The following is a 26,313-nucleotide window of genomic DNA, read 5'->3' as shown; positions in this document are numbered from 1 at the left end:
TTTGTTCTTCTTTTTCTAGCCCCTTTAGGTGCAAGATTAGGGTGTTTATTTGAGTTGTTTCTTGCTTCTTGATATAGATCTATATGGCTGTAAACTTCCCTTTTAGAGCCATTTTTGCTGTATCCCAAAGATATCGGACCATTGCAATTTGATTTTCATTTGTTTCTATGTCATGTTTATTTCTTCTTTGATTTCGTGGTAGACCCATTTCTTATTTAGTAGCATGTTATTTGACCTCCATGTATTTGTGCTCTTTCCAGATTTTTTCTTGTGGTTGATTTCTAGTTTTATAGCATTGTGGTCAGAAAAGTTGCCTGATATTTTTGAATTTGTTGAGGCTTGTTTTGTGGCCGAATATGTGTTCTATTCTGGAGAATGTTCTGTGTGCACTTGAAAAGTACGTGTATTCTGGTGTTTTTGGATGGAATGTTCTGAATATGTCTGTTAAATCCATCTGGTCCAGGGTGTCATTCAAAGCCACTGTTTCCTTGTTGATTTTCTGTTTGGATTATCCGTCCATCCATGTAAGTGGGGGGTGTTAAAGTTCCTTACAATTACTGTTATTACTATTGATTATTTCCTTTATGTTTTTTATTAGCTGATTTATGTATTTGAATGCATAAGTACTTAAAATTGTTATATCCTCTTGTTGGATTGTCCCCTTTATTATACAATGTTTTTGTCTCTTGTTACAGTTTTTGTTTTAAAGTCAGTTTTGTCTGATGTAAGTATTACTACTCCAGGTTTCTTTTGACTTCCATTTGCGTGACAAATGTTTCTCCATCCCCTCACTTTGGATCTGCAGATGCCTTTTGGTCTGAGATGAGTCTCTTGTAGGCAGCATATAGATGGGTCTCTGTCACCCTATGGTCATTTGATTGAACCATTTAGTCCATTTACATTCAAAGTAATTATTGATAGATATGTACTGATTGCCATTTTGTTAAGTGTTTTGTGGTTGTTTCCATAGATTTTCTCTGATCTTTCCTTCTCTTGCTCTCTTTCATGGTTTGTTGGCTTTCTTTAGTGATATATTTGGATTCCTTTCTCTTTATTTGCGTATCTATTACTGGGTTTTGATTCTTGGTTTGGATATAACATCTTCTGTATATAGCAATCTATATTAAGTTGATGGTCACTTAAGTTTAAACCCATTCTTTTTTTTCCCCAGGGGTAGAATTTAGTGATTCATCACTTACATACAATATCCAGTACTCATCACAAGTGCCCTCCTTAATACCCATCACCCATTTAGCCTATCTGCCACCCACCTCCCTCCATCAAACCTTCAATTTTTTCTCTATAGTTGAGAGTCTCTTATGGTTTGCCTCTTTCCCCACCCCCTTCCCCTATGTTCAGCTTTTTTGTTTCTTAACTTCCACATACGAGTGAAATCATACGATATTTGTTTTTCTCTGATTTGATTTGCTTAGCATAATACACTCTAGCTTCATCCGTGTATCCAGATTATTGCATATGCCAAGAATTCATTCTTTTTTAGAATTTTTTATTAAAAATTTTTTTACTGTTTATTTATGTTTAAATTTTTTTTAAGTTTACTTATTTTTCACAGAGAGAGAGAGAAAGAGAGAGAGCGCGTGCGCGCGCGAGCATGGGTGGGGGAGGGGCAGAGAGAGGGAGATACAGAATCTGAAGCAGGCTCCAGGCTCCGAGCTGTCAACACAGAGCCCAATATGGGGCTTGAACTCACAAACCATGAGATTATGACCTGAGCTGAAGTTAGATGGGTAACTGAGTGAACCACCCAGCTCACCCAGATTGTTGACATTTTAATTACTATGTGTCTTGGTGTGGACATCCTTGGGTTGAATTTGTGGGGGGGGATCTTTATGCCTTCTGAATCTGGATATCTATTTCCTTACCCAGATTAGGGAAGTTTTCAGCTATTATTTCTTCAAATAAAATTCTGCCCCCTTTTCTTCTTCTGAGAACACGATAATGCAAATGTTTTTATGCTTAATGGAATCGCTGAGTTCCCTAAGACTGTCCTCAATTTGCATAATTTTCTTTCCTCTCCTTCGCTCATTACTTTCCATTACTTCTGCCTTCTAGGTCATTAATTAATTCCTCTGCTTCACCTACCCTGTTATTTATTCTACCAAGTGTATTTTTATTTTCACTTATTGTGTTCTTGCCTTCTGATTGGCTGTTTATCTCTGTGTGAAGGGGTCTTACTGATGTCCTATGCTCTTTTCTCAAGTGCAGGGAGTATCTTTACAATCATTAAATTCTCTATCAGACATATTATTTGTATCCAGTTTGCTTAGATATCTTACTGTGGTTTTGTTCTGTCCTTTCATTTGGGAGATATTTCTTTACCTTCTCATTTTTTTCCCCTCATTGAGTCTGTTCTTCTGTGTTAGGAAAATCAGCGACTTCTCTTACTCTTAACAATAATAGCCTTATGAAGAAGAGGTACTGAAGTGCCCTGCAGTGCAGTGTCCCTTCTTCCCTAGGGCCTGGGGCTTCAGGGAATGCCTCCTATGTGTGTTGCCTATGTGCTCTTCTGTTGGGTCTTGGCCTCTTTTTTTCTTCAGTCCAGTTGTCTGCAAAGTCTGTCTTTGCCTATTGTGGGCAGTATTTGGTCCCCAGCAGGAGTGGGATGCATTTTAACAAGGTGTGCAGTTGTCTCCTTGCAAAATGAGACGTGCCCCTGCTGCTACAGGAACCGAGGCCCTGCAAGACCTGTGGGTCCAGAGATGGGGTAGATAGGGTTTGGGCCGATCTTCCAGGGGAGGGGCCCTGCATGACTGGGAAGGGAAGATCTGGAGAACTGAGGGGTTGGGGGCTCGGTGCAGACAAGTTATGTAGTATAAGCATAGCACTGTTCCCCACAGATGGCTGTTGTTTATGCTGGGGGCAGGGGAGGGAAATGGCACCTGCCTGCTCCTTTGTTCTTGGAGGGGTCTTTCCATGATCCTTGTCTCTCTGGGCCACATTCTGATATGAGCAAATCACTCTTCCTCCTGTCTGCACCCTGCGTTTTTCAAACTGCTGGTTCTATGTTATATCTGCATGGGCTGTTGATTGTGCTCTCTCTCCCTGAGCCCAAGGCTGGAGCCTGCTAATTTTTAAAATTCCAGGTTTTAAGGCCCTCCTGGTTGTAAGAGCTCATGAAATTCGGCCCCTCTCTCTTTCAAAGGCAATGTTATGGGGATTTGTGCCCCTCGTCGGTTGGCTCCCCAGTGTGAGAGTCTGTTTTACACCCTTGTCTGCACCACCAGCTCCCTCTCCACCAAGTATGGCTTTGGTCTGTTTTGCTCCTAGACCATGTCTTCACTCTTCCAACCTTCTTCAATGTGGCCTCTTCTCTACCTGTAGTTGTGTAGTTTGTTCTGCCAGTCTTCAGGTCATTCTCTGGGTTAGTTGCACTGCTGTGAGTATTGTCTAGTTGTATGGGCGGGGGGGAGGCAAGCTTAGGGTCCTCCTACTCCCTCTTCACAACCAACCAGAAATAACCTGTTTCATGAAAGATTGATGAATCTCTCCTGTGACTTATCTGTGTCCTAGTGCCTTTAAGAGATTGAAATGTTTAACAACCAGTTCAGTTTTATTGATACTATCGGGTGAATCAGGTTTTAAATTTCTTCTTCAGCCAACTTGAAAATTTTTCTAAAAATATGTTTATATTGTTAATTTTTAAAATGTCATAACATTTTCATGTGTTTTTTTAAATTAAAAAAAAATCTGTTCTTTATCTGTACTTATGACCCTTTTCCATTCCTAATATTAATTTGTGCCCACTCTCTTTTTTCCTTAGGAAGGCTTTTAAAGCTTTTTTCTATTTGCCACTCTTTTAAGAGAAGCAGGTTTTGATTTTGCAGCTTAACTCTATTTTAAAATTCTTTGATCATTGTTTATTTAATTTCTCCATTGCCTTTATTTCCTTCTTCCAACTTTTTAAATTATTTTCTGACTTCTTAAGTTGACTGCTTTTTGTTTTATAATAAATGCATTTCAAACTGTGAGTTTTCACTTAAGTACTTGGTTAATGACTCTATAGGTTTTGATAGGTAGTGTTCTAAAGGTAAATTTTCAAAAGTTTACTAATTTCCTTAGAACTTATCCTATTTTGTGTCATCTGTTTTTAAAAAATTTTTCTATATACATTTATTTTTGATAGACAGAGAGAGACAGAGCACAAGTGGGGGAGGGGCAGAGAGAGAAGGAGACACAGAATCCGAAGCAGGCTCCAGGCTCTGCGCTGTCAGCTCAGAGCCCGATGTGGGGCTCCAACCCACAAACCGCAAGATCATGACCTGAACCGAAGTCAGAGGCTTAACTGACTGAGCCACCCAGGTGCCCCTTACGTTATCTGTTTACCAGGCTTTTATCCCCACTTGCTTTTTCTACTTTTATTCTTTGCTCCTGTTGTTTTTCTTAATTCTCATGGTTTCCTTTAAAAGGTGCTCTGAAATTTTTAACATGTAACTTAGTTTTACATTTCTCCATCAAGTTCTAAGGTTAATTATTAATTCTGTTCTCTTCCAAAAGCAACAAAAATATTTATAATTTTTTAAAGTGTATTTATTTTTTGAGAGAGAGGGAGAGAGAGTGGACATGACTGAGCATGAGTTAGGGAGGGGCAGAGCGGGAGGGAGAGAGAGAATCCCAAGCAGGCTCCTCTCTGTCAACACAGAGCCCAACGTGGGGTTGATCTCACAAATTGCAAGATCATGACCTGAGCCAAAACCCAGAGTTTTGGATGGCTTAACAGACTGAGCCAACCAGTTGCCCCAAATAATTTTTTATTTCAAGTTGAAACACCTTGCCATCAGCTTTCCTCATTATCTAGAATTTTAATTCTGATCTTTCTAAATACATCCATAGAAATTATTGTGGTTATTTTTTTCATACTCAGTACTTCATTTAGTTTAACTGTGTTTTTCAAATGTGAATTTCCTTCCTTCCTTCTTTGAATCAGTTTTATGGCTGATGTATATTCTTCAGTAGTGACATTTCTTCACAAATGTCAGTGAGGAGTAAACTCTTATTTTTTCAGAATTGAATACATGTTGAATTTTCTTTCTTCTTGAATGATACTTTATTATGTATAGAATTGTAGGTTATGAGTTCTTTAGGTACATAAGAGATATTTTCCCACTACCTTTTGGCATTTATTTTTGCTGATGAGATCTCTGCTACTAAGCTGATTGCCGGTTGTTGTTTGTTTTTGTTTTTGTTTTTGTTTTTTTTTTGTAGGTAATCTGACATTAAAAAAAAAGTAGAGGGGCATCTGGCTGGCTCAGTCGGTGGAGCATGTGACTCTTGATCTCAGGACTGTAAGTTTGAGCCCAACGTGGTTATAGAGATTGCTTAAAAATAAAATCTTAAAAAGAAAGAATAGAATTTATTTTTTAGAGTAATTTTGGGTCCACAGAAAAATTAAACAGAAGGTACAGCAATTTTTCATATGCCTCCTGCCCCTATACACATGTGTCTCCCTCATTATCAATACCCCCCCCCACTAGAACTATAAAGAGTCTACACCATTCCCCTTTTCAACTTGCCGGTTTTCACTCTGTTTCATTGTTATCAGTTTGGTGTGCATCCTTCCTGAACTCTCTGTCTACACACACACACACACACAGTGTAACAGTGCATCTATATAATAATACAAATGTAAATACACATTCATATATATGTGATTGTGATAGTCAGTTCTATGCATTAATTTGGCTAGGCTATATAGTTCCAAGTTATTCCATCAACACTTACCTAGGTGTTGCTTTGAGGGTGTTTTGTAGATGTGATTAAAGTCCATGACCAGTTGATTTTCAGGAAGGAAGATTATCCTAGATAATCTGGGTGGACCTGATTCAGCTATTTGCAAGGTCGTGAGAACAGAAGAACTTCATCTTCCCTGAAGAAGAAATTCTGTCTGGAGGAAGCAGTTTCAGTTTGTGTCTGACATTTGCAGACACATTCCTTCCTAATGGCCTGCCCTATGTTTTTCCGGCTTGCCTAGCCAGCCCTGAAAATTGCATAAGCCAAGTCCTTGCAATAAATCTCTTATTATATATTTCTTACTGATTCTCTTTCTCCAGTTGAGCCATGATTGACATATATATTTCTGTAACTTGCTTTTTCACTAATAAAATGTCTTAGAGACGCCATTATATTTAACTGCTGAATAATAGCATGTAATATGACTATAATGTGTCTCATCTGATCATCCTGTTATTGGTGGGTATTTTAGTTGTTTAGATTCAAATTTAAATCAGATTCAAACTTATTTTCATTGGCTACTTTGGAAATTTGCTTTATTGACTTCTTGTATCCAGTATTGCTATAATAAAATCTAATACAAATCAGGTTCTGCTCCTTTGCTGATAATTATTTTTCTCCTTTGAAGGCTTTTAAGATCTTATTCTTTTCCTGTAATATTTCATAAGAACATATTATTGGGGAGGAAAAAAATTTCCTTCTTCCCTTCAACATTATTTGGTGGTCTAATAATTAAATTACCATATGACAGATAGGCAGGAAAAAACAAATATAATTACATATGTATGAGGAGCGCCATGAAAATATGATACTCAGGGGCAAGCTGAGGAGTTGCTGCGTATAGACCATCCTGAGCTAAGGAATGGGATAGGAGCCTGGGGCTTCAGAGGGGAGGAGGTGATTCACAGCACAATAAGGAGAGCAGATTTTTGGTAATTAGGTGTTTGCCCTACCATACAGATATAGCATTCAGATAAAAAAAAATTATCTCTGATAACAGCTGTTTTTCTGGGCCAGATTCCCATCTAAATTCTTTTAGGTAGCCAAGGGACCACTAAAAGCTTTTCCTGAGTTTTCTGGGTCTTGATTGTTTTCAGCTTAAAATTGTCCATGTGACAAAGTGACATACTTTGGGGAGACTTGTTTGAACCCTTTTAATATCTATGGTCATTTTTCATCTTGCTTCATTTTTAATAGTTCCTTTAAATCTGGAGACTGACTTCTTTTGATGGTCTCCTGTCATTACTTTTATTATTTGTGTGCAGCCCTCTTTCTCCATCTCCTCTCCTTGGAACTCCAATTCGATGGATGCAAGACTTTCTGGGACGTTCTTCCAAGCCTTAACTTTTATTTCATATTTTCTACCCATTCATTCTGTTGGACTGCATTTAGGGCCAGGTAATCAGTTTGATCTTCCAGCTCACTAACAGGTTCTTTACTTGTGTCCATTCTATCATTCAGCTGACATACTTTTTATTTTAATAATAATATATTTATTTTTAAGATCTAAAATTGCAGTTTTATAATACCTGTTATCTTTTCATAGTTATGATGTTCTTCCGTGGATATTGATTTCATTTTTATTAAAGCCTCAATTTGTTTGCTCTATTAAGCATTTTTCCCCTCCAGTATTAGTTCCATTAATGAAGTTTGGTACATCTCTTTTATGATACTGATTTTCCTCCTATATCTGGCAATTTTTGGTTTGGGTACTGTATTTGTCAAGCTCTGTCTCCAACGATGGGGAGAAGGAACAGGATATGTTACTGGATGAGGAACGCTAGGCATTCATTCCATAACCTTAGAGAGGAACGCTTTGTTCTGCTTGAGTAACACCATTCACACGGGGCACTTCCCTGCATTCCCCCCCCCTCCACCCCCCGGCTTACCTGTCCACACTCACTTCTCCAACCTGGAGCAGATGCCTCAGCTGCTTGCTCCTTGACAATGAGTAAGAAGGTCTTTGCAGTAGGAGGAAATGGGTCCATGCATCTAGCATCTATCTTGCATCCATCTTCTCTGAGTTTAGAAACTTACAGAGCATCCAGTTGCACAGCAGTTCTTTCCTGTGTGTATTTTTGCCATGGCTTATCCCTCAGTCAGTCATCTCCTTTCTGTCTCTTAGAAATGCCTCAGAAATTTTTGTTCTCTCTTGCTCTCCAGCACTGTTATAGATTTTGGTTTTTTTCCCTGTCATTTCTAGGGATTTGGGGTAAGAGGGAAGATGGAAGAGTGTTTGTAGGGGTGCCTGGGTGGCTCAGTAGGTTAAGCTTTTGACTCTTGATTTCAGGTCGGGTCATGATCTTACAGTTGTGGGATCGAGCCCCGTGTTGGGCTCCACTCTGAATGGGAGATTCTCTCCCTCTCCCTTTGCCCCTCCCCTGCTTTGTAATCTTGATTTTATCTCTTCACTGTATTGCCATTAAATATTTGGGAGGATTTAAGTTAATTTGAAAACCATACCTTTTTTAAAAAATAATAGTAATTATTTGAGAATTAAAAATAAATGATTGATTAGTAATCTAGAAATTAATTTTTTTCAACAATACCCTATTCCCTTTTGTCAACCAAGTTCGCACATAGCACCATTAAATTTGCTGAAAGTTACAAAGGAAAGAATATCAGGTGTCTTGTTATGGACAATGTAATAAAAGAAAGCTCTAAGGAAATGGTTAAAAAATTGTAAGATCAGAGGCTAAGGGAAAAGCCAAGGAAGAATAAAATGTGTGTTCATGTATATGTGTCCACACACTTTTATTAGGATGCCTCATTAAGAGAAAGAGTTTCTGGAGAGGTGATTTGGAATGCAAAATCACCATCACAGAAAATGGAGTATAAAATTTCAAAGCATTAATCAATGAGGAAATCTAGTTTGGTAGTATGAAAACAGCAGGTATATTTCTGCTGTGATTTCCATTGATAATAGGAGCTATATTTAAAGACTGCGTGTACCCACTGAGCTTAAATTCTTAAAAGAAGATGCGTGATTGTGTTTTCTTGGTCAGGAGAGCCCTAATTCAAACGAGTTTCTACAATAAGGAAAAGGTAATTCTTTGGCTGCTTCATCATGAGCCTCAGTTGACTCTTGGCTCAAGATTTAATTGGCTCTGGGTTCGTATTGATGCTCTGCATGTTTTTCCTATCAACCACTTTTGTTTGTGGATTAGATTTCTTCTTCCCCCCCCCTTTGTCTTTGCTTTTGGTTTTGGATTAAGACTGATATTTCTACTGTACGTGATCACTGTAATAGTGGCTTGTTTGATTTGCTAGGCATTTGGCTTTGTACCTGAAGCTTTAAATTGTGAGCTTCGTGTTGTTGTGCTAACAGCATAGTAAAGAAAAAAAGGTCTTGGATTGTTCATCAATGTCATTTTGGTACCCTAAGAATGTTTCTGGACATGTGGAATAAGTGTCCAAAACAAGCTCATCAATGATGTCTCAGGGATACATCATAAGTATTTCTGTGTATAATTCTCTTTTTATGCTGATGTTTAACAAATATTAAATGTATATTCGGGACCAAATATTGTAGTCCAGCTTGGAAAAAAAACCTTTCCTTGTATAGGCTGGCGTAAAGTTTCTTTCTTTTTGTCTTCCATTCATTATTAAGATTAAAGCACACTTACAAAAGCAAGCCCAACAATTACTGGCTACCACAATGGACATCTTTCAACTTACTAGAGTATATTGACAGATTCAGACACTTCAACTGCATAGTGATAATGTATAACAAGAATGTGAATTCTATTTTGTTTCTTGCATCTTGAAGGGTGAAATCCTTATATTTGTTAACTGTTAGGACAGATTAAATTCTTAACTCTCTGTAACACAAAATTTAATAAAAGCACATTTTGTAGGGTTCAAAACCAATTTCCTTATTACACTATAGGTGATGTGTACTCATTTGCTGCATAAAAGAGAAGAGATATCAGGATTGGGTAAGATTATTATCTTTCTTTGCTGTAACGTGTTTTTATACCAAGGAGAAATATGTGACATGTGAGCTTTAGTTTTCTCTAATTGATCACATCTTACATCAGTTCACTTCTTTCTCACATTCCCTGCTCCATTCTGCAACATGGTATCGAGGAGTCAGGACATTTGTAGTTGAATTTCCAAAATAGGATATTTGTCAGCAATAAATGCACATTAAGTGCTTTTTATCAAAGACTTCAAGTGATTGCATCATATTATCAATGTACAGTTGACATTTTTAATTCCTGTTGTAACAATGCATTTGAACTCAAATGTAGATGCTAAAGAAGAATAATCTCTAAAATTTCTTTTCCCTTCGGGAATGAGGGAAGGAAAGATTTCTCAGAGACTCTAGCCCACATATTATTAATGAAACAGTTAACACTGTATCAACTTAGCGTTGCTTCTTTTTTTTAATTTCTTAAATGTTTTATTATTTATTTTTGAGAGAGAGCGCGCGCGCACGCGCGCGCACACACACAAGCGGGGAAGGGGCAGAGAGAGAGGGCGACACAGGATTAGAAGCAGGTCCAGGCTCCGAGCTGTCAGTGAGGAGCCTGACATGGGGCTCGAACTCATGAACCGTGAGATCGTGATCTGAGCTGAAGTCAGACGCTTAACCGACTGAGCTACCCAGGCGCCCCAGCGTTGCTTCTTTTAACACAGTTGTATTTTAACGTAGTTGTTCGTTGTAAACCTTACTGCAAACATTTTCAATTTTTCTCTAACTTTGCTTTTGAATAAATTGCAATACCAATTTATTACTTTACCCTGGGAGCTATATAAAGCAGGCAAAGTTTTCTTTTGTGGACTAACCTTCTTCCTTTGTAATCAAATTATGTGGGAAGTCACAGTTTTACATTTTACGAGATTTCAGTGCAGTGGTTCTTCATGTTTTGGGATGTGAATATCTGATGAAAGCCATGTGACCTCTTCACAGGGAAAACGTGCATGTGCACATATGTTCATGGTTTTGCCTGTGTTTAGGAGCTCATGACTCCCTGGGTTTCATTTTTGACTTAGTAGTTTCAGAGCAGAATAGATTCTTTGATGGTCACTTTGCCAGTACTGCAAATGGGACAGCATTGTGATTAAACCCCTATTTTTAAATTTTTTTAATGTTTATTTATTTTTGAGAGACAGACAGCATGAATGGGCGAGGAACAGAGAGAGAGAGAGGGAGACACAGAATCCAAAGCAGGCTCCAGGCTCTGAGCTGTCAGCACAGAGCCCGACACGGGGCTTGAAACCACGAACCGTGAGATCATGCCTGAACCAAAGTCAGACACTCCACCAACTAAGCCACCCCGGTGCCCCGAAGCCCTATTAAAAAAAAAAATTTACTGTGTGGAATTTGCACATGTAATACTAATTGTGACAAACCAGAGTCTATAAGCAGTAATGTAAGACTGAAAAAAAATGAGGCTGCTTAGTTCAATCCCTGATAATATAACCTAGGACAAGAAGACAGGAAGTTATGTTTGTGTCATTGGTAGCAATACATCCAGCCCTTACATTCAGTTACCTGGGGGTAGCATCGTGCACCAGTTAGTGGCATGGGCTCTGTAGTCAGGCACCTGTGTTCACCTCCCAGCTGGGCGACATCTTGCGTGTGTAACTTTGGGCAAGTTACGTGGGGACTAACCAGAGTCCTTGCTTCTAAGGAGTGTAAAATAGTGCTAGCACCTTGTACAAACTCAATAAATGCACAGTACACCACAAGATAACTATGCCAGTATTTATAATATAGAGAAAGCAATTGTTTTGGTTATGCCTTTCTGATCTCTACTTTTGTGCCAGTTCAGTGAAAAGGACTCATCTAGAAAGAGTTTCTTAGACTTTCCTGTGGTGTCTTGACTGAGCCGTCTGCCTCCAGCACAATCCCTGGGAAAGATGGGGTACAGTAAGGACAGATGGGTCCCCACATGCAGCCATGCTGGCAAGCTCCTAGAACATGGGTAATCTGAGGTGCTTTTCAGGCCTTCAGACTAAGGGTAGGAAGCATTCTGCCTTCCCTTTCTGCAGTTTGTAGTCTGAATTGGAATGTTTGGTGATCTTTATTCTAATTATATATATACACATATTGTACTAATGAAGAAAATATTCATGATAAAGTGAACCACTGGTGTGAAATGAAAAATAGACAAACTTTAAAATGAAAATAAATATGAATTAGATCTTGAGCTGTGTAGCACTTTTAAATTAAAAGCCATACAGAAATGAAATGATAGGGATTTGATTTTGCTTTCTTTCTTGGATCTTTATGCAGTACTTCTATGTATTTTTAGTACCTAAAAAGCATAAACTACAACTTATACTTCACAAATCACATCTGAGAGCTAGTAAGAATTTGTCATTAACACAAATTGGTTAGCTAACCTGTAAAGAATATTTTGAAGCACTTGGTCTGATTTTGCCATTGGAACTAAGTCAGCTAAGACCTCCATTTTTGACAGTTATGTTCCATATGGAAATAATATTTGCAGGACTTTCAAACATTTATCAATTACCACTGGTGTTTTTAACAGAGCTAAAAAATGTTAGAGCTAGTGAAGAGCTAGGGCGTTACCTGGTCTACCTCTTTTATTTTACATAAAATGAGAAGTTATACAAAGGAGAGTTCCAATGGTTTATTCCTACTAATTGGGATCCATTATTCCTACTTTTCTTCTCAATTTTTTTCCTTCTTTTCTTTTCTTTTCTTTTCTTTTTTTTTTTTTCTTTTTTTAAGCAAAGGAAGTTCTGCAACTCTGGTGACTTGACCTTTGTTTTTACGTCATAACTAAATAGATTATACTTCTTGGTTTGCTAACTGTACTTTCCTTTGACTGTTGAGTAGAAATACTTGTCCTGGGTCTATAACCTATTACATTTTCAGTGGCCATCAAAGAAACAGTCCTCATTACCTCGATTGCTGTTTTGTAACTTTTACAGCACTACCTGTCGATTCATTGACAAAGGAATTACATCTTTGTTAGGTATAAGTGAAAGAAACTTTTTTTTTTAAAGTACTTAAAAAAGAATTTGTGAAATATATACTGTGGACCTTACAAAACAACTTAGCTTGTAAGGTCCGGGATGTAGCTTCGCCTTGGGAACATCTGGGACCAAGCCTTGAATGCCATCAAAACTCCTGTGGTTTACCTGTTTTTCTGTCTGCCTTGGCTTCCTTCTTCTAATGCAAATGAATCTTTGTTGAAAAATCTACTAGCAGGTCTAAGTTTAAATCTCCATAGATTCCCAATTCCAGTTCTAAGATTCTGGGAAAGGACACTAATTCGCTTAGCCTGAGTCATGTGTCTACTTATAGACTAATTGGCTGAGGTCAGGAAATGAGTGTTCACAGAAACAACGTCTTGGCTCAAGTAACCACTCTTGGCCCAACCAACTATGTCTCAAAATTGGGGTCACAGTGCCTCTCACTCTAACCATGAATTTTGGGAAAAGGGCAGTTCTTGGAAAAGGGTGCCAGATAAACAATTCTCATGGAGGCCACTATGTGACCAAACGAGATTTGCTCTTCATGGGTTCCTAAATCACCATTCCAATCTCTCCTTTCCCCAGCCATGTTGGAATGGATTAAAAACCTTGAACCAATCTAAAGAACTTGTCTTTAGATTTTACCCACATATCTTTATACTGGTACCAGTATTTTTTATTTTTTATTTTATTTATTTATTTATTTATTTATTTATTTATTTATTTATTTTAGAGAGAGAATAAGCACACATGTGCCCACTTGCACACACAGGCCAGGAACGGGTAGAGGGAGAAGGAGAAAAAATCCCAAGCAGGCTCCATGCTCAGCGTTGAGCTCCCTGCAGGGCTAATCCTACAACCCTGGGATCATAACTTGAGCCAAAATCAAGAGTTGGGTGCTCAACTGCCTGAGCCACCCAAGTGCCCTGGTACCAGGATTTTTTTTATAGTTTTCATTGTGCAATGGATGATACATATGAAAAAGCATATGCAACACCAATGTAAATTAAGAAGCACAAAAATAAACACCTATGAATCCATGACTTAAGCTGAGGAAATAGTATGTGCAACATTACCAAAACCCCTGGTATGCACTCTCTGTAGCACCCCTCCAACATCTTACTTAATCTATTAAATAAGGGTTAATATATATTTCCCCTTTTTTGGCAGAAAGACAACAGAAGGTAGTAAACAACATAGGCTCTGGATTAGAATTCTGCCTTTTCCACATCCTACATGCATAAATAAGCTTAGCAAGTTACTTCATTTCCCTGTGCCTCTCTCCATTCTTCATCTGTTAAAAAAAAGAGAAAAGTTCCCATCTCCCAGAATTTGAGGATTATATGAGAAATGCAGCATTTTTTGTAATAACGAAAACCTGGAACTGGAAACAATATAATACAAATATTCATTAACAAAAGAAAAACAAATTGGTAGACTCAAACAATTAAGTATAGTGCAATAATTATCATATAGGTATACTATAGCTATAGGTGTACATATTTCCCTAATAGAAGGCAGGGTTTCTTCTACAACTTATGTGGCTATTTCCCTGGCCCCTCTAATTTGCAATGGTGAGGCTAGGGCCCAAAACTCAGAGCTTGGAGACTGAGACAGAGGGTCCATGCGTATTACTGAACTTTGCGTTTTTCCTATGGAAGAAAAATGGGCAAACAGGAAACTGGGGACATGAAAAGAGAAGACTCAGGGGAGCCTTGATATGCATGGTCATTGGCCTCGCAGAGTCAAGGTGTGAGTGAAGCAACCAGTAAGGAGATCCTGTGGTAGTGGGGGGGGGGGGGGGGAAGCAGAATGTTAGTAAACTGCAGCCCATAGTCCAAACCCAGCCCACCACCTAGTTTTGTATAGCTCAGGAGCTAAGAATGGTTTTTTACCTAAAAATGGCTGACAAATACATTGTTAGAAATAATATTTCCTGACATGTGAAGATTACATGAAATTTCAATTTCAGTGTCCACAGATCACATTCTATTGGAACGTGTCATGCCCATTCATTTGCATAGTGCCTATGACTCCTTTCCCTCATGGCAGGGCTGGGTAGTTGTGACAGAGACCATATGGATCCCAAAGCCAAAAATATTTACTATGTAGCCTTTCACTGAAAAAGTTTGCTGATTCCTGCCTTATGGTATAAGCTGTGGGTTTAAGGAAGAGATGCTAAAATTTAATACATGCTCAGCACTTTTGCCCAGTGTAGCTCACAGCTCTTCACATGTATTTAATATAATCCTGTGAATAACACTAAAGGTAGGTACTGTTATTATCCCCCTTTTACCAATGGGAAATTGAGACACTTAGGTAATTTGCCTAGTGTCGTACCATTAGTGAGTAGAAAAGCTAGGATATGAACCTGGGCTGTCTAATCCCAGAGCAATAATGTGCAATATCTAGTTTAGTTTCATTTTTGACTGTTATGTAATTCCTGCCAGTTTCCCTTGGAACATCAGTACTGCTCTGTAAACAGTTGCCTCCTGGGTCTCTCAGTCTTACTGTAGATTAAGGACCTTTTGCTCCTAGCTGCTCTCAGAATTCTCTCTTTTTCTTTGTATTTTGCAAGTTTCACTATGATAGGTCTTGGTGTTGACCTGTTTTTGTTGAATTCTCCCCAAAAGAAAGGTCAAGAAGAAATCACAGCCGGGGACTTGCTCAAAACAGATATAAGCAATATATTGGAACAAGAACTTAGAACAACAGTCATAAGACTACTAGCTGGGCTTGAGAAAAGTATAGAAGACCCTAGAGAAACCCTTGTTGCAGAGATAAAGGACCTAAAATCACTCTTACTGTAGAGAATTGAAGGATTGCCTGTGCCTACCTTTGGGGCAAAGGGTCAGTAGGAAAGGACTGTAGCCTCAGGGAATGGTTCCAGTTTAGTCCTGGGTTTTACATTTGATGGCATCATAGAATGAAGGAAGTAATTATATGTGTGTGTGTGTGTGTGTGTGTGTGTGTGTGTGTGTGTGTCTGTGTAATATACATAGAAAATGTCCAGGATTCACCCCAAACTGCAGATAGTAGTTGCCCTTGAAGAATGAATGGATAATGTAGAATTGGCAAATTTCTACAATTTAATTCTATGTAGTTTGAAATTTATAAGTGGAGTGTAGTCTGTGTATTGCTATTAAAAAACAGATGAACAAACCCTATAGAAAATGGTTGAAAGAACCCTCTGAACTGGTTTTTCCTTTGGTGAGGTAAATTAGCTTGTCTCCTGAGATTATCTTAGATACTGAGAAGAGACAAATTGTTTAAAAATTCATTTCCCCAGGATACAGCCTAGATGGAAGACAGATTATCCAAGGACCGAAAAATGCCCTGCTCCTCTAATTGGGATATGCCCAATTTAATCAGGAGTTGAGGACACCCTTTCTTCCTTTCAGAGCTACACGATGGCACTGGGCTTCCTATTTTATTTTATTTTAAATTCAGTATAGTTAACATCCAGTGTGATATTAATTTCAGGTATTAAATATAGTGATTCAACAATTCTACACATTACTCAGTGCTCATCATGATTAAGTGTTAATCTTAATCCCCTTCACCGATTTCACCCATCTACCTACCCACCTGCCTTCTGGTAATGATCAGTTTGTTCTCTACAGTTTAAGAGTTTGTTTTTTGGGGGGGCACCTGGCTGGCTCAGTCAGTAGAGCACATGACTCTTGATCTTGGGTGTAAAGTTTACTTAATAAAAAAAAAAAAAAGGATTAAAGAAAAGAGTCTATTTTTTGGTTTGTCTCTGTCTTTTTTTCTCTTTGTTCATTTGTTTTGTTTCTTAAATTCCACATATAAGTGAAATCATGTGGTATTTGTCTTCTTACAACTGACTTATTTCACTTAGTATAATACTCCATCCTCTTCGTTGCAAATATCAGGGTTTCATTCCTTTTTTATGGCTGAGTAATATGCCAGTGTGTGTGTGTGTGTGTGTGTGTGTGTGTGTGACACATCTTCTTTATTGTTTCATCTGTTGATGAAACTTGGGCTGCTTCTATAGTTTGGCTATTGTAAATAATGCTGCAATAAACATAAAGGTGTATATATCTTTTTGAATTAGTGTTTTCATACTCTTTGGGTAAATACCCAGTGGTGTGATTCCTGGATCATATGGTAGTTCTATTTTTAATTTTTTGAGGAATCTCCATACTGTTTTCCACAGTGGCTGCACCAGTTTGCATTCTCACCATCAGTGCACTAGGATTCCTTTTTCTGCACATCTTTACCAACATTTGTTTTTTGTGTTCTTGATTTTAGCCATTCTCATAGGTGTGAAGTGACATTTCATTGTGGTTCTGATTTGCCTTTCCCTGATGATGAGTGATGTTAAGCATCTTTTCATGTATGTGTTGGCCATGTGTGTGTCCTCTTTGGAGAAATGTCTGTTCATGTCTTCTATCTGGGCTTTCTCATGACATAAGATATTCACAGCTGTTAGAAGATGAAGCTCCATGCAAACAGCTTTACCTGTTCCACTTTCTGCTGGTGGGAGTAGAAGAGAAAGTTTCTTCCTTGCTGAAGACATTAATGGAAGCCAGTACTAGGCTTTGCTCATATGTGATACTTGCTTCCCCTTTAAGATGGTGAGGAGTGTGCTTTTCTTCCTCGATAACTGTGTACTCAGAAGGATTACACCCATTTCTCTTGCCTCCTCCACTCCCCAAAATTCACACCCCTCCTCCCCCAGGACCAAGAGAAAGAATAGTCCCAGCTGTTTGACTACTCAAGGCTTGAAAGATATGACAGAGCCCTCCAACACCCAGTCATCACTCATACCTGGCTCTAAGCCCTAAACTTTGGACAGTGAAGAGTGGGATCTATCTTTTGAGCTCCTCTTCATATCTTGGGAGACAGTCTCAAGCTTAGTAAACTAGTAGTGAGTGTTGCTTCCATTTTAGATACAGCAATAAAAATGAAGTAAAGCAAGGACACCTGGGTGATTCAGTCAGTTAAGCGTCTGACTTCGTGGTTTCAGCTCAGGTCATGATCTCATGGTTCGTGGGCTTGAGCTCCAAGTCAGGCTCTGTGCTGATAGCACAGAGCCTGCTTGGGATTCTCTCTCCCTCTCTGTCTCTCTGCCCCTCCCCTGCTCATGCATGCACTCTTTCTCTCTCTCTCAAAATGAAAAAATGAACTTAAAAAAAAAAAGTAACTGAATAAGCTGGACATTTCAGTTCTACTTCTCTTGCAATGTTGAATACAGACTCACATATTAGAAACATTTAAAGGAGGGGCGCCTGGGTGGCTCAGTCGGTTGAGCATCCGACTTCGGCTCAGGTCACGATCTCACGGTCTGTGAGTTGGAGCCCCGCGTCAGGCTCTGGGCTGATGGCTCAGAGCCTGGAGCCTGCTTCCGATTCTGTGTCTCCCTCTCTCTCTGCCCCTTCCCCGTTCATGCTCTGTCTCTCTCTGTCTCAAAAAAGAAACATTTAAAGGAAAATAATTACATGACACACAATGTAACATCACATTGTTTTTGAATTCAGAGTTAAAAAAATTAGTATAAACTCAAACTTTCTTTCTTGGAAAGAACGATCTTTTTCTTTCTGAGATTACCTTCTTTCTGTTTTGGTGGAGGGGAATGCCCTTTTATGAAAGTTTTGAGAAATTTTATGAAATTAATTAAGAGTTCTTATAATTTTCAAGAAACTGTTCTAGGTCTTAAGGTGTTAGCAATGAAGGAAACACAGGAAGTCTCTTAACACAAGAGCGAATTCCAGAAAGCAAACAAATACATGTTCTGTTGATAGTAATAAGGCCTATGAAGAAAAATGAAGCAGTGTCAGGAGTTTAAGCAGTGGCGCTCAACCTTGGCTCAACACTGGAAACACCTGGCAGCTTTAAAACATGCTGATGCCTTGGTCCCAGCTGAAGGGATTCTATTTTGGTTGCTCTGGAGTGCAGTTTGGTCATCTGGATTTTAAACTCCTCAGGTAGGTCTAATGTACAGCCAGACTTGAGAACCACTAGGTTGGAGAGTGACATAGATGCTACTTTAGGGAGGTGATGAGAGACTGCCTCTCTGACATAGTCACGGGGGAAGAGACCTGAAAACAGACAGATTGTGAGCCAAGAGCATATCCGAAGTGCAGTCCAAGTAGATGGACCCACACAGGTCAAGTCCTGGAGTGAGTGTGTGCTGGTGTGCTCTCAGGATGGGAAGGTTGTATGTTTGGGTGGAGCCGAGTGAGGCAGCGGAAGAGTGAGCATTAGGCTGGAGGGGTAAGCAAGAGCCAGATCATGTAGAGCCCTGTAGGCCACAGAAGGAACTTGGGCTTAGTCTAATGTGATGGGAAGCCAGAGGAAGATTTGGGACAGGGAAGTGAAATAGTCGAATTCATTTTTGAAAAGGATTACTCTGGCAGCTGTGTGGAGAATATCAGGTGCTAAATATCAGGTGCAAGAAGGGAAGTAGGGGACCAGTTAGGAACCTACTGCTGTAGATCAGGCTAGAAATAATGATGGCTTAGCCCCAGAGTGTTAGGAGATCAAGGAGTGAAGAAGTGTTTGGATTGGGGATAATTGGGAAAGGTAGAGCGAAAGGAATTTGCTGATAAATTGGATGTTGGGTATCAGAGAAATTAAAAAAGGAGTCAGGAATAACTTCCAAGCCTTTGGCTTAAGCAAACATTTTTGGGTGATTGGTGATGCCATTTGCAAAGCTGGATGACACTGGAGAAACAGATTTTTGTTGGCAGAAAGGGATCAAGAGTTTTGTTTTTGGACATGTTACATTTGAGATGAGATGATGTTGGGGTAATAAATGGTAGGGTTTTACTTGTTAATATTCTCAATTGACAGACAGTTGGTAACATCGGTCCTTGAATTTCAAAAGTTATACTATTCCATCAATATTTTAAGCTAGTGTATTCCTGTTGTAGAGCACGATTAGGAATTGTGTTCCTGTTTATAAATATCTCCTGGTAAAATATGTCTAAAAGAAATTGGAAGACTTCCAGTTTTAAGAAATTAGCAATCTTTTACTAATTAGACTGTTGAAATTCCTCCTGGTTTTATCATTTCTCTGAAGTATCTGCATTATGGCAAAATTAAATCATTAATCTAATGTTAGATTGGGAGATTTATTTATATAGAAATATATTGAAAGGTATGACAGAGCCCTCCATATATATATATAAAGGACTAAAGCCTTTAAATTTCATGCCCTGTCTGTGCGTAAAAATAAGACACCTGTGCTTTTCTGAGATCTCTGTACACATTGTAGCATCTCAGAAGATGAAAATCAAGAACTTATGTAAACGAGAAAAAAAATCTTTCCTTCCAGCACCATGGGTGATACCAGAATAGAATGCGTTATAAATGCTAAGAGATGTTGTTAATATGTAGTAGAGTCATCTTGAATGTCTGACTCTTTTCCCTGCTATTTGGCCAATGGAACAATAAAATAATTCCCTATGATGTCAGAGCCACATTATGAATTTGAGTGTTTGTGAGCAGAGTTCCCTTGTGGCTCAGAATGTCTGAATACGAGTCAGCATCCAGAGTGTGAGATGACAACATCTTTCAAATGTGACTAAAATAGAGTCCTTCAGTGTTTCTCTGGCAACGAAAGGGAAAAACTAATTACATTTTTCTTTTAGAAAAAATAAACTATGAAAGAAAAAGCTAAAATTCCCAAGAATCTGAGTATCTTTCAATGTAGTTCATTTCCTAATATCCAGTGATTTTTATCACTAGGTATACGAGCCTCTACATTGAAAATGTACTTGGAAAAATTGATACAAAAACAATAAAACCATCTCATGGGGACGGAAACTGCATTCTGTAATTTCATTTATCATGAATTTATTTGAAACTAAATTGTGGCCATCTGGACACTAGTGACATTAAAAACATGTTCATGTTGTGCCTATTTGGGTCACTTTCTTGGGTTTTAAGGGTCTCTTCATAAACATAAGCAGCATAAGTAACCTAGCATTAATGAAGTTCCTATGGAGATTTGTAGGGCCATAATGTTTCTACCGATTTCTTTCTGTGGATCTATGACATGTATCCCCAAAGCAGAGCTTTGTGTATTTGTTGAAGAATAAAAACACATGCACGCGCAAAGCCTGCTTCACAGAGGCTCCCAAGAGTGCTTTCTCTTGGTCCCAAAAGGTAGCTTTCAGTGGTGATGGGAACCAGAAGGGATGTTGGGAGCAGCAATTCCAGGCGATCCCTATTCTCCCTCTGCCTCAGATATCACTCACTGCTTCTGTTTTTGTGATCTTTTCACAGTCGTGAAAAAAATTTGAAAACATGATATGTCTGACAAAAGCTGACGGTGAAATCCTACTGGCACAAAGTAAAAATTGGTCTTCATGCACTGCCATGAGTCACACACACACAGACCTCTGATAGTGATGCTAACATATGTTTAACATTTACTTCGTGCTCTCCATACATCATTAATCCTGAAAACAGTGCTATGATGTAGGCATTACTATTAGCCCCATTTTACAGATGAGGAAATGGGCCTTAGAGATTAAGTAACTTGTCTCCATCTATCCCGCCACCAAAGGGAGCAGCTGGAAACACTATCATAGTTCTGCAAACAGTCACATGGAGAAAATCTCCAAGAGCAACCAACACGGTCTTCTAGGCTTCTGGGCTCTTGACTAACCCCACATAAGGCATATACCACCTACTCCTCACCAACTTGTCAGGAGACCCACCACATCGCTAAGCCCTTGGGTAGAGAGTAATTAATACCTGTCCTAAATATCCTGGAGGCTTAAGAGTGCTAAAGATATTTAAAGCTAGAAAGACTCAGCCAACGGACACTGTTCACTCACCTGGCAAAATCCGGTCGATGGGAGAAAGGAAAGAACAATAATTATCTAATAAAACTCCCCTTCCTTTTCCTGCAAGTTAATTTGAACAAAGATTTTACTTGTGGTATATAAAAACCTAGAGTCGAAAGGGATCTCTACAGGCAAAGAGCAGCTCAATTCTAGCTTCTTTTAATTTTAATATAATTCTTGAACATGAGTCTTTGTTTTAAAATTTTATATATTGTGAAGTTTCATAATATCAAAAGATGGCTGGTTTTCAGGTCTTAAGCTTCTCCAGAAGGAAAAGTCTTGTCTTGAAAGCATTTCTAGCTGAAAAGCTTCAGCAAGTTCTGCAAGAGTTTGGAATCACGAACAACCTTGTTCTTTCTCAAATTGTGCGACTCAAAAGTCATTTCTGCTTACTCCTTGCCAAATGGTTGGGCTACCCTAAGCCCTGAGATGAATGCCTCCCAGAATTCATCTCCAGTCACATTTGCCTTGTCGCCTCTCCAGGTTAATCTGGTCCTGTGCACCTGAGCAGGGGACAGATCCAGAAGTTGTAATGCACTTAGGCAGTATTTTCCCTTTGGACTGCCAGCCCGAGTCAGGCCCAGGTGGGTGGTGATTCAAGTTGAAAGGAACGTTGGCTCCATCCAAGCTTTTGGTTTTGATCTGTAGGAAAACTTCTTTGTAATGTGTGCCAGGGGAATGTAATTAAAAAAAAAAAAAAAAAAAAAAAAAACTATGTGGGGAATTGTTATATAAGAGTAAGAATGCTTTATGGTCCCTTGGCTGGGATGTTTAAAATGCCGTATTGCAGGGGTGGAAACGTAAAGTGGAAGAATATTGCAAGCAAAGTTTTGGTATAAAATATACCCTTTTAAAAAAATTGGAGTTTAAGTGCTCTTTTTAAAGGACTTTAAAAGTCACCCCATTGGCTGTTGCTGGTGTTTTGTCCCAATCTTGAAAGTGTTGGAAGGTGATGAATCACAAAGGCCAGGAAGAAGCTTCTCATTCTTGTCCTCATCACCTGGCATGAGACCATATGACCATATAATAACCTTTAAAAATCATCTGCAAAAGGAGATCTCTTGAATTCTAAGACTGATTTGTATTTTAGGTAAATTTTTACTTGGAACAACATAGGCCCAAGGTTGACATCAAAGTCACTTATTTCTTCTTTCCCCTGATCCAGCTAATTTTTTTATCTATGGAATGAGGTGGATTATTACAAAAAAATTATGCAAATAACTCTCACAAAAAAGATTTAAAACACTGGTAGTTGAAATGATTGCTTTATTTCTGCATTTATTAATGTAATGCAGACATATTATTTATAGCCTAATTATTTACACTCCAGTTTTTATTTCTCTGGTTAATTGTTTTTTATTATGAATATTTTAAAGCATACCTAATGCTCATAGGTTCTGAGAATATGCAGAACAACAATCTGCTTAAAATAAAATCTATTGTAATATGTGTCTAAAACTTGGAATTTATCAATAATAAGGAAAAGCAATACTGTAGGTAGAATTTTCCCTGTAAAATTATTTCAACTTTCCTGTAAATATGAAAATTCAAATACTAAAAGTAAAAACAAAAACAGACTATACTTACCTGATGGGACCTCTGTAACTTTCCCATTAAAATACCCAAGAAGATACCCAAAAGGACAAAAAGTGGGAACAGTACGAGAAAGTAAGGTGGGGGAAGACTGTTTGCAAAATTGAAACACAATTGTGCTATTATATCACTGGGGGTGGGCTAAGCAACAAATTCTGGGGCTCTGTGTGCTGTGAATTCTAAACTAAAGCAGCAGGGATAACATCAATAAAGAAAGAAAAAGGCTTTGATTTACCTCCAGTGCCTGCCCAGAACAAGGAGGTCTCTTGGACTAAAACACCAAAGAGGCATTCAGCCGTCTCCCTGCTGTACATGAACTCTGCTCTAAGCTGGTCAGTTATAGCCCTTCTTGACTTACCCACCTCCAGCCCCACCACAAGCCTTTTTTTTTTCCTATATCTACTCAGACTCTAACACTCCTGCCATACTGCTGGCAAGTAGAGTGATGAGTTTCAGTATAAAATGATTTTTACAAAATAACTATAGTCAAGAGGAAAGAACGGAAGAGCCCCAAGAACAATGTCTGTTGGGGAAGCTATCAGAAATGTCACAAAGGGATAGAGATGGTGGCCAACTTTTGACCACCGTTGGAGAGCTCACACTGTAGGGGGACAGGTCCCCACTACCGTATCACTTCCATTAGGGCAAAGTATTGGTGACCACGGCTTGGGTATCAAAGCCACGCTTTTATGCTGGGTTGGTCTAAAGCTACATATTTACTCTTTTGAGTGCTCTTCATTTTGTCTGCAGATTTTCTTCCATTCAGTATAATTTCCCTTCGGCCTAAAAATGTTGTGTTAGCATTTCTTGCGGTGACAGTCTATTGGCAATGAATTCTCTTAGTTTCAGTGTTTGAAACTGTCTTTACCTTGCCTTCATTTTTGAAGGGAATTTTTGCTGGATATAGAATTTTAGTTTGTTAGTTTTTCCCTTTCAGGACTTTAAAGATGTGGTTCTGGTGATTTCTGCTTTTCATTGTTTCTGGGAGAATTCAGCCATCATTTTCTTCATTATTTCTCCTAAAGTAACTCCCGCCCCCATCCCCCACCCGCCACCCTCCGCCCACCCCCACCCCCACCCCGTGAACACTCATAAGATCTGCTCTTGTCTTTGCTTTTTAACAGTTTGACTCTGATGTGTTCAGGAGCAATTTTCTTTGTGTTTATCCTGCTTGGAGTCCCCTGAGATTCTTGGATCTGTGGATTGGTATCATCAATCCAAGAAATTTCTCAACCATTATTTCTTCAGATTGTCCCCATGTTCTATCTCTCTCTCTTCTCCCTCTGGGACTGAGTTACATGCACAACATTCAGTCATTATTGTTATTGCCCCACAGAACTCAGATTCTCTCTTGTTTTTAACCCCCTTCCACCCCTCCTCACCTCCGTTTAGTTTAACTTTAATAATTTCAATTGACTTGACTACAAGCTCACTGATTTCTTTTCCTCTGCTTTGTCAAGTCTGCTGAGTCTCATATCTGTTATGTTTTTATTTCTAACATTTCTATTTGTTTCTTTTTTTTTTGTAACGCTTATTTATTTTTGAGACAGAGAGAGACAGCATGAACGGGGGAGGGGCAGAGAGAGAGGGCGACACAGAATCGGAAGCAGGCTCCAGGCTCTGAGCCGTCAGCCCAGAGCCTGACGCGGGGCTCGAACTCGCAGACCACGAGATCGTGACCTGAGCTGAAGTCGGACGCTTAACCGACTGAGCCACCCAGGCGCCCCTCTATTTGTTTCTTATAATTTCCTGTTCTCTGTGGATATTGCCCATGTATTTATGCATTGTCCAATTTTTAATCACTAGATCCTTTTACATATTTTTATAGTTATTTTATTTTAATTTTGAGAGAGAGAGAGAGAGAGAGAGAATGTGTATGAGGCAGAGGAGGAGCAGAGAAATTGGGAGAGAGACAGAATCCCAAGCAGGCTCTGTGCTGTCAGGGCAGAGCCCGATGTGGGACTCAAAACCACGAACCATGAGATCATGACCTGAGCTGAAATCAAGAGCTGGATGCTTAACCGACTCAGCCACCCAGGCACCCCTATTATAGTTATTTTAAAGTCTCTGTCTGATAAGCTCACCATCTGGGCTGTCTCTAGGTTCATTTTTATTGATCACTTCTTTTTTCAACCATAGCTCACATTTTCTTGCTTCTTTGAATGTGTCATAATCTTTAATATTGGATCAGGCAATTATGTGTGAAAGAACAATGAAGAAGAAAATAATATTTACTCCCAGAAAGTAAATGTAGGGGCCTGAGTTGATCTAATCTTAAAAAAATTTTTTTTTTTATGTTTATTTTTTGAGGATAGAGACAGAGCATGAGCAGGGGAGAAGCAGAGAGAGAGAGAGAGAGAGAGAGACACAGAATCCGAAGCAGACTTCAGACTCTGAGCTGTTAGTACATAGCCCCATTTGGGGCTCAAACTCACGAATGGTGAGATCATGACCTGAGCCAAAGTCAAATGCTCAACCAACTGAGCCACCCAGGTGCCCTTGATCTAATCTTTAGTTGAACTGAGTGTGGACTTCATTGCCGAATTGGTAGATTCAGGTCATCACTACCTTCAGATGTTTTGAAGGCAGGACCAGCACTTTCCCTTTAGCAGGGCTTGGGACCCTGTATATGTCTCTTTGCTTTATAATCAAGTCACTGGCTTTCTAAACCATGGAAGATCCCTTTCTGCTTTACAGGCTAGCTACCAACTCTTTGGGTCAGTGGGAAGTTCTTTTTGATTGTCAATTATGATCCCTACTCTGAGGGCCTCAGGAGATCTCTCAGTGTCTTACCCCAGCCTATGCAGCACACTCAGAGAAGACCCATGGGGTCTTTGTCTCAGCATTCTGCCCTCCCCTAGCTATAGGAAGCTGCCAGTCAGTGCCTTGTACTGAGTGAAATACTCAGAGAGCTTTCTCTCATTCCTCCTTACCTGCTCTGAGGCTTTGGCTTACCACTTCTCTCTATTCAGTGGAAGCCCATGGGATAGAGTTGACAGGTGGGTGCAGAACTGATCTGTGGATAAGACTCCTTGGGATTCTAAACTGTTGCAACAATTCACATGGGGCATTGGGATTATGGGACTCAACTAAAGTCATCTTATAAGGAAATACAGAGCCTTAAAGAATATAATAGAGAAGAAGAAATGTTGAAAATCAGTAAGATAAAAACAGAGAGGGAGGCAAACCATAAGAG

General features: G+C 39.0%; 1 protein-coding gene and 2 long non-coding RNA genes across 3 annotated transcripts in view; 1 reads left to right on the top strand and 2 right to left on the bottom strand.

The window, feature by feature from the left end:
* The window catches only part of LOC123588119 (ankyrin repeat domain-containing protein 26-like), a 289,757-nt gene that overhangs the window by 188,025 nt on the left and 75,419 nt on the right, over positions 1 to 26,313 (bottom strand). The window lies entirely within an intron of this gene.
* The window catches only part of LOC123588127, a 60,450-nt gene that overhangs the window by 10,278 nt on the left and 23,859 nt on the right, over positions 1 to 26,313 (top strand). The window lies entirely within an intron of this gene.
* On the bottom strand, positions 5,304 to 18,778 carry LOC123588123. The gene is made up of 3 exons (XR_006707713.1): positions 18,768 to 18,778; positions 5,740 to 6,748; positions 5,304 to 5,350 (listed from the first exon to the last, which is right to left on the bottom strand). It is a non-coding gene; the product is annotated as an uncharacterized LOC123588123 (long non-coding RNA).

This window comes from Leopardus geoffroyi, chromosome D3 (genome assembly GCF_018350155.1).
Source record: "Leopardus geoffroyi isolate Oge1 chromosome D3, O.geoffroyi_Oge1_pat1.0, whole genome shotgun sequence".
Classification (NCBI taxonomy): domain Eukaryota; kingdom Metazoa; phylum Chordata; class Mammalia; order Carnivora; family Felidae; genus Leopardus; species Leopardus geoffroyi.
This window is presented reverse-complemented; position numbering and strand designations above follow the sequence as displayed.